Source organism: Saccopteryx bilineata, chromosome 1 (genome assembly GCF_036850765.1).
Source record: "Saccopteryx bilineata isolate mSacBil1 chromosome 1, mSacBil1_pri_phased_curated, whole genome shotgun sequence".
Classification (NCBI taxonomy): Eukaryota; Metazoa; Chordata; class Mammalia; order Chiroptera; family Emballonuridae; genus Saccopteryx; species Saccopteryx bilineata.
This window is the reverse complement of record NC_089490.1, coordinates 236,649,012-236,658,172: the sequence shown is the minus strand read 5'-3', so window position 1 is coordinate 236,658,172 and position 9,161 is coordinate 236,649,012. Positions and strand designations below refer to the sequence as shown.

General features: G+C 45.0%; 1 pseudogene; it reads right to left on the bottom strand.

The window, feature by feature from the left end:
* Positions 1 to 974: 974 nt before the first annotated feature.
* Positions 975 to 1,733, bottom strand: LOC136319482 (small ribosomal subunit protein uS5 pseudogene; annotated as a pseudogene).
* Between the last annotated feature and the right edge of the window lie 7,428 nt (positions 1,734 to 9,161).

Sequence of the window (9,161 nt, the reverse complement as noted above, 5' to 3'; positions counted from 1 at the left end):
AGGGGAAGCTGGCTGTCCTGTCGTGAGGACCATCCTACAGAGAGGTTCACATGAGGAGGAGCTAAGTCCCCTGTCAACAGCCATGCGAATGAGCCATCCTGGAATCATGTCCCCACCCCGGTGAAGCCTTCAGGGGACAGCAGCCCGGACCTCCATTCTGACTCTAAGACGGAATCACCCCGCTGAGCCACTCTCAAAATCCTGATTCACAGGAACCATGAGAAAACTATTTTAAATGGTTCAGGTTGGGGCTTATTTGTTACGCAGCAATAATAAAAAAAAAACTAATACAGTTACCAATGCACAGACTGAGCAGAATAGAAACACAGTATTTGGCCAGTGACTAAATACTCTAGTCAGAAAATTATTGGCAGTGGAGAGCCCCATGCCTGCTCTTTCCTGATCAGGGGTACCACCTAATTTTTAGTTCATTGTAACAAAGTTCCTATGTTTCTCCCCAAAACCATAAAAATATAAGTAGCAGATTGAGTTGTGGGGACAAAGTTAAAGGGTTGCTAGCATTAAATGTTTAAAATAAATAATTTTTTTAAAAACAGGTGCAGGATCAAACTTGAATTGTTCTTAGTCCAATCAATGTGAAAACCTTGCAAAATATAATGTTCTTGCAAAGAACATGAATCAAAAATAAATATTCTATTTGCACTTCAAAAGACACTTGGTGGTTTATCGTAATTGTGCCAGGTGAAGCCAGCGTTGGACCACGCTTTCATCCTAGTTCATGTCGCCTCATGAATAAAAAGCAATTACATGTTCCATAAACAAGAATGCCTCACACGAAAGGGATTATATTTATTTTAACTTTCTTTGCTGAAGGTATAATTGGAAAATGTTAGGCTTCAGAAAATTCTAAGAATAGTCTTTCCAAAAATCCCTGGGCTGGCATTTCAACTGAATGGTCATTAGTCCTCTCCCTCTTAATTTGTTATTTCTCTCTCTCCTCACCGCAAACTTCATCAGTGATTTTGGCCCAAATCTCCAGACCCCAGCCCTTCCCTTTCCCAGAATCTACATGAGGAGCAATGCGGCAGGTGAAATTCAGGGTTTGCTGACACCAATGTGGTGGCCACAGGGGGAGGCTGAGTCCTCTGCACGGAGATTCTTGGGTGGGTCATGTAATAGGGTCAGTGAACTCCGGGTAGGGAGACTCGGTGAACACGGTCACTTGGCAGATGGGAAATGAGCAAGCTGGAAGTTTTGGAGATGGCATCAAAGGCGGCCTCCGAGGAATTGTGCTGGGTGTCAGGGTAGTGCCCTGTCTGAGGTGGGATGTTCGACAGCAGCTTCTTGGGCACAGGGGCCGAGACGATGGCAGCACCCCAGGGGGCAGTGGCGTCACCTTGCAAGGGACAGTATGAAGCTTTCTGTCCTTGTTCCTCCAGAAGCCTCACCACACAGGGATAACGGACAGCTTGGCCAAGATGATGGCCGCACGGATGGCAGTGGCTACCTCCTTGGAGAACTTAACACCCAGGTCAACATGTCCATTGTCATCCGAGATGGGGACAAACTCCTTGATCCTGGCCAGCGGGCTGGCAGGGGCCTGCTTCAGCACAGGTGCAATCTCTAATACCTTGACCTTGACAGATGCCTCCAGGAAAAAGTCAATGATCTCAGATTCCCTGATGGGCAGAGAAAAGAGACAGGTCTCCTCCATGGACTTGATCTTCATGTCCTTGACCAGGTGGCCCAGCGTGGTGACAGGGATCCACCTCCTGTCCCTATGCCTTGCCTCCACGAGCTCTGCGGTCTGGGCCCCCAGCATCCCAGGACCTCTGGCACCAGCAGCAGCAATGGGGTTGCTTGGCGTTTTCTGGAGGAAGCAGGCCTTTCCTCTCTCCCTTTCTCCTCCCTTCCCTCTCCCCTTCTCTCCTTCTCCACTGCTTCTCACCTCCTAAAGTCTAAAGTCTTCAATACCAGGGACGTAGGTGAGCCGTCTTTGGCTCAGGTCTACCACCCAGTACACTCAAGGCAGAAACAAAGCCAGTAACAGAGAAATAAGTCCCTATATAAGGTTCTGGACTGGTTTGCCTGCCGTGGGCACCTGACTCTTACTTGTCAGAGACACAAAAGTCACCTAATCTGCTTAGTCTTTCATGAAATAAAGTACAAATTTGGGGGGGCTCCCCTTACTCTGGTTTTGATCTCTCTCTCCTCCACCCTGCCACCCTGATCCCAAAATGGGTTCAGTTGTGGACTTATCAAATAGACTGCATGATATCTGTGTTTGTCAACTCAAAAGGGGTGGGGGGAGAAGGTGACTATAAACATTTAGAACACAAAATTTAAACAGAGAAACTGGAATTTTGCTGCACGGGTCGTATTAGCTGCCCCTGAGGCATGTAAGAAATAAGAGGGCCTTGACCTTTGGTGGCACAGTGGACAGAGCACTGACCTGGAATGCTAAGGTTTCCAGTTCGAAATCCTGGGTTTGCCTGGTCAAGGCATATATAGGAAGTAACTACTATGAGTTGATGTTTCCTGCTTTTCTCTCCTCTCTCTCTCTCTCTCTCTCTCTCTCTCAACACAAATCAATAAATAAAATCTAAAAAAAGAAAAAAAGAGAGCCCGTGGCGTTTCCTCCTCACCGTGAGAACAGCTGCGGGCCCTTGGGGATGACCTGCTTACACGCTGCATTCGATGCTCTGTTCTCATTATGTTTTTTAATTCCTGTGTGTTAATTTACCTATTTTCAAGCTGAATCTAATAAACTGTCAGTGGTAGAAATAAGAGGCAGTCTCCAGCTGATCCTAATTCCCCAGAGATTAAAATGAAAAGAAACTAAGTTGGGATCAGATGAAATTTAACTCTTCTTTTTCACAGACACAAGAAACAACTTACCCACTTAGCAGCTTTTGGATCAGGTTTAAGACATGAAAAGCTTTTTTCTGTCTCCAAACATTTTGCTTAGTTACTTTTCTGGGCAAAATTTCAGGACTTTGTAGCATATATAAAATGCTCTTGACACTGACTTCATTTTATTTTCATTAGTTAACTTTTTAAAATATTTGATGCCAGTGCTCACATGATGGAGTGTATACATTATTCCCGGTCAATATTTCATTTTCAAATAATCTTGGAATTGCAGCAAGAGTCAGGTTTACCTGACCGCCCAGTTACATCAGGATTTCAGACAAACAACAAGTAATTTTTTTAGTATAAGTATGTCTCATGCAATATTTGGGACATACTTATAGTGAAATATATTCGGGTGGCTTGCAGAAACAGATATGTATTCTCTCAGGAGTCTGGATCAGGGTCACGACAGGGCCACACTCCCCTGCAGAGGCTCAAAGGGAGGATCCTCGCTGGCCCCCTCCAGCTTCCAGAGGGTCCAATCCCTGCCCATCTTCACAAACCTCCTCTCTGTTTCTCAAATCTCCCTCCGCATTTCCAAGGACATTCGTTAGTGGATTTAAGGCTCACCAGTTAATCCAGAATGATTTCATCTCAAGATCCTTAATTACATCTGCAAAGACCCTTTTTTCAAATGAGGTCCCACTCACAGGGTCCAGGCACTGAGACATGCACATAACTTTGGGGATGGGGCTGGGGGCTGGGGAGAGGGGCACCATTCAAGCTGCTGCCCAGGAGAATAGCTAAAACATGAAACACTGGCTGTGGCTGATGAAGTCACAGCTCAGGGTTGACACACAGGATGCCCAAGTCAGAAATAAATGGCGGTGAATCCGTATTAGGTGGTGATGGGACCCATGGCCACCAGCATCTTATTTGTAAGAAGCATATGAAACCCACCCAATTCGTTTAGTCGCTCTCTCAATAGTGACTTGGTTCGTTATTACGGTGCCCTTTCTATGTGCCAGAGTCAGAGAACCAGGGTAAACCAACAGGCTGCCCTCCTAAGGATTATACTCTCTAATGAGAGGAGACATTTGAACGACCAAAAGTAAGCAAATAGGACTGTTAGGTGATTCAATAAGTGCTATGAAGGAAACATACAGGTGATGTGATAAAAGAAGAACAGGGAAGATGACAGAAGATGAATCCTTAAATATCTTTTTTCAGGTAGAATGTTCCTCAAAGGATAGTACTGTTCCTAATTAATATTTGTTAATATTAGCAGACACTTAAACTTGACAGTCGGAAAGGCTTCTTTCTGCGTTTCATCTCATCCTCACACTAATCCTGAAGGTCTTATTATTGCTCATCTCTGGTCAGATAAGAGAGTCTAATGAGTTCGTATGAATTGCTTAAGTTCACTTGTCCAGCAAGCAGGCAAGCCTAGGCTCATACCAAGATTCGATTCCAAGTTCAGTGCTGTTCACACTCGACACCCTGCGCAGAGTCCAGAGAGACCCAGCACCTAATGAAGCATCTTGCCAGTCTAGGTAATTTTTCATCATGAAAGCAGGCAATGCTATGCATTGACTGGCTACAGTGCCTATTTGTTACAGTCTTCTTAAATTAAAATATGCATACACAGCAGAAACAAAAGTGGATTCTTTAAGTGGTCCTAACCTTTAGAACCCCCGCCCCCAGCGTTGACCACTCAGAATGATTCTGCTGAGAGTTAGGAAACTCCTAGACAGATACATCCTCTCTTCCTATCTGTCTAGTGTACGTCTCCCACCGGGCCCCCTTCCTACCTCCATGAAGTCTCTGGGCCCACTGGCTACTTCTTGTTCTCTCGGATCAATAATCCCAACCTGGCCACTCTGCTCAACCACCCAGCCAGGGCCTCCCACTCAGTCCTGTTCATGGCATGTGGTTCATTCATGTCCACACCAGGTGTTCTCGCCTCTCAGCCCTCAATAATTCTCACGGCGTTGACCCCCTCGCCTCCCAGAACTAGTGTTACTGCAGAGTCAGGCAGCTGTGGCAATTCATTTTCCATGAGTGGAGAGTACGTCATTTGGACCGTCACTGTTCTTTGGATCGGCTTATTTGACAAATGAGCATTGTCAAGCCCTTTCAGAATGCCGGTAATGACGCCATGACACTTAGGATCCAAAATAAGTAAGACAGGCTCCCTGTTCCGGAAGAATTCAGCATCTCCTGTGCCTACCTAAAAATTCTTGGGGCATTTTCCCAAGTCCAAGTCTACTGTTCACTTCCACTCGGTATCTTAGTCTCCCATTTTACCAAAAATATAGACATCCCTACCCTCAGCATCTTCCAAACACTTCCACCCAACATGGAATCTCTGTGTCAGGGCTCTCTAGAGAAAAAGAACTGGTAAAATGTGTACGTAAAGAAAGAGATCTATTTTTTTTTTTCATTTTTTCCAAAGCCAGAAACAGGGAGGCAGTCAGACAGACTCCCGCATGCCCCCGACCGGGATCCACCCGGCATGCCCACCAGGGGGCAATGCTCTGCCCCTCTGGGGCGTCGCTCTGTTGCATCCAGAACCATTCTAGCACCTGAGGCAGAGGCCACAGAGCCATCCTCAGTGCCCGGGCCATCTTTGCTCCAATGGAGCCTTGGCTGCGGGAGGGGAAGAGAGAGACAGAAAGGAAGGAGAGGGGGAGGGGTGGAGAAGCAGATGGGCGCTTCTCCTGTGTGCCCTGGCCGGGAATCGAACCCAGAACTCCTGCACGCCAGGTCGACGCTCAACTGCTGAGCCAGGGCCAGAAGAGCCAGAAAGAGATCTATTTTAAAAAGTTGGTTTATACCATGGTGGGGCTGGCACATCCAGGCTTGGCAGGCTGGAGACCCAGGGAAAAGTTGAGGCTGTAGCTCAGGTCTGTAACGAGAATTCCTTCTTCCTTGGGGCACCTCTGCCTTGGCTCTTGAGGCCTGCAACTGATTAAGTGAGGCCCACCCACTTGGTGGAGGACACTGTCTCACTCAGAGTCTGCCAGTTAGGTGTTCATCATGTCTAAAGGCATACCATCACAGCACCATCCACACTTGTGTGGGATCTGACAATTGGGAACCATAGCCCAGCTAAGTGGACACCTAAGATTAACCCTCACGATCTCTATCTTCTTAATTCTTTCTGATCACATCTTAGCCTCTCAAGAGGTATTCTGCTTCATTGCCATTGTGAGGCCCTCCCTCCTCCACACGAGCTCTTGATCGCCCCCTTCCGTCTCCTCCAAGAACTTTTAACAATTATTCTTCTCTTCTCTGCCATCAGTGTGCTCACCACTCCTTCCTGCCACCTCACTTTGCTCTCTGGCTTTCCACGGCCTTCTGAACCCGTGACTTCTTTTTAGGGGGCTGCCCGCACGCCATTCTTATGGAAATGCTGTCCTGTGGTCGGATTCCACACCCCCATCTGTCTCCAAGTTTCCTTTGCCACAAGGCCAATCAAGGGTGGGACCTGCCTTCCAGGGGCTCTCCCCAGGGACAGGGAAGGATGGGGGGATGACACAAAACCCCGCAGAGCTTGATCACACTGCAAAGGGCGCCATTTGTACTAAACGATACTTGTTTTCAGGGAGAGGGGCAGTCTTTCAGTCGCCGTGTTCATCTTTCACAGAGATAACAGGATATACATTTTGTAGGATTATTTACCAATTGTCATTATGACTACAAATTCCGTGTCCTTGCGTATGAGGCTTTTCCAATGCATAATTACAGCTGATTAATTGCTCGCCAAGCATCTGTGCCCTACAATGCAGAGGGTTGCTTCAAACGGAAGGAAATCTACCCAGAAAACACCTCACTTAGAAATATCCTGAATTCATGTAGAGTCATCCTAACTGTAACATAAACAAACAAGAGTATCTCAGGGTGAGAGCCTGTCACGACTGAAATCGATGGAGGCAGGAAGACAAGGAGAAAACAGCTACTGCTTTTTCTGAAAGACATAAATGTAAGACCACAAATGTTGAGGAAACAACTCGCTTACACAGGAAAACTCTGGAATTGCTGGGATTCCCAGAGATGTCATTCATTCTTCCCTCAGTGTAGAAGTCAGTGTGATCAACAGAATGGGAAGGCCATTCCCAAGTTGTCCCACATTGTTCCAGAAATGCGAGCTACTGGACCAATGACCTGGTAGCGGAAAACAAGTGTCCCTTAAGCCCACAGACACCTGAACGAGCCATGCATGTAAAGCAAAGGGACATTTACTTATGAGTGTTACAGCAAAAGGAAGCCATTTTCCTCAACTCCGTTCTGTTTCAGGGGTGGGGGGATGTGGCTTGAAATGGCTAGATCTTTGCATATGAATAATTTATGAAAGCTCCCAGTAGCCTTTGAATAACATAATTCAAACCGAAGTGCTTACTGAATGAATAAAAAGGAAAAAAGGAGCTCCCTTTGAGTTCTTCTAATTTCAGCATGAATTATCACATAGTTCTGATTTAAGGTAATCTAATAACCACTTTGGTTCCCTGCACCGGCCCCAGATAAGCCCCAGCGTGTGCGGCCAAAGGGCTTCACAGAACTTGAGGGTTCAAAGGAGCTTTAGTTTGAACAAACTAATCTGAGCCAAGACCTGGTGTAAGTCCATTTGTAAAATTAGTTTTATCATACATTGGTGCATTTTTTCTTCCTAAGATACATTCTGATTCTACATCAAAAGAGCCGGCTCACATACAGACAGGAATGAAAGCTAACACTTCTATTTATTCTCTCAAAAAGAACCTTTACTTACTTAAAAGCTGATTGGAATTCCATAAACACAACAGCACTATCATTGGTTTCGAATTTTCCCTAACAGCCCTTGGATGAGGAAATACACAGAACAGAGCCAGATGAAAGCAGGCTCCCTACCCACTGATAAATAAAGAAAACCATGCTCTATACAGCAGCCATCAGTCAGATTAGCATTTTGACAGCCCTCCTCCTAAATGCGCTTAAACATCTCCTTTTAACACCTCATGTGGGTTTAAGCAATTTTTTTTTGCATCGACGCTATCTCTACTCCTTGAATGCACTTAAATTGTTATACTTCAACCCTGTAAAAATTACATTTGCTTACGTATATAATTACCTACCTAGATTATTTAAATACCTTGAGGTGCAGAGTGTTTTTATTCATCTCTCTATCCCCAGCGCTTGGCAAGCTGCGCACTCACAATCGTGTGTGAATTGGAGAGCTCTTCTTCTTTTTGCAGTAGACTGTGTGGGGGGGGGGGGGGGGGGGAATGAGCACTTGAAGAGTCGGGAGAAGGCAGCAGTGCCTATGCATATATGGATAATACAAATCATTTCTAGACCATATACCAATTGTTTATCAGTCGGCAGTTGCTTCTTGGGTGTTTTTATATTTCTATTAGGGGCTCCTACACATTAAGATTGTTACTGCTGGGGTTTTGTTTTTTTGTTTTTTTCAGTTTTAGATACAACTGACAAAAAAATGTTTAAGGTATAAAGCTTGATGTTTTGATATATGCCTCTACCATGAAATGATCACCACAGTTCACTAGAACAAAAGCTAATCTACGCCCATCACCTCACAGTTACCGGTATCATGAACCAGGGTCACCATGCTTGGTTGGCCCTTAGCTCTCCAGAACTTGTGCAGCATCATACCTGAAACTCTGGGCCCTGGGTCAATATCTCCATGCTTCCCCCAACCCCACGGCAGCTGCCCTTCCGTTCTGTACGTCCATGAGTTCGACTATTTTAGATCCCACACAAGAGTGGGCTTGTGCACACTCGTTCTTCGTGACTGGCTTACTTCCTCCAGGCTCATCTATGTGTCACAAATGGCAGAATTCCTTCTTTTTTAAAGATAAATAATATTTTATTTTGTGTGTGTATAAATATATTTATATATCTATATATAGATATATATTTACATCTATAGATCTATATAGATATATATATTATATATCTAGATTATCTCTATATCTATATATATCTTTATCAGAGCACCATCCACACTTGTGTGGGATCTGACAATTGGGAACCATAGCCCAGCTAAGTGGACACCTAAGATTAACCCTCACGATCTCTATCTTCTTAATTCTTTCTGATCTCATCTTAGCCTCTCAAGAGGTATTCTGTTTCATTGCCATTGTGAGGCCCTCCCTCCTCCACACAGATAGATCTATATAGAGAGATATGTATATATTATATACCACATTTTCTCTATTCACTAATGGACATTTAGGTCATTTCCGTATCTTGGTTATTGTGAATAATTCTACAGTGAACATGGAGGTGCAGACATCTCTTCAAGTTCCTGATTTGGTTTCTTTTGAATATATACCCAGAAGTGGGAT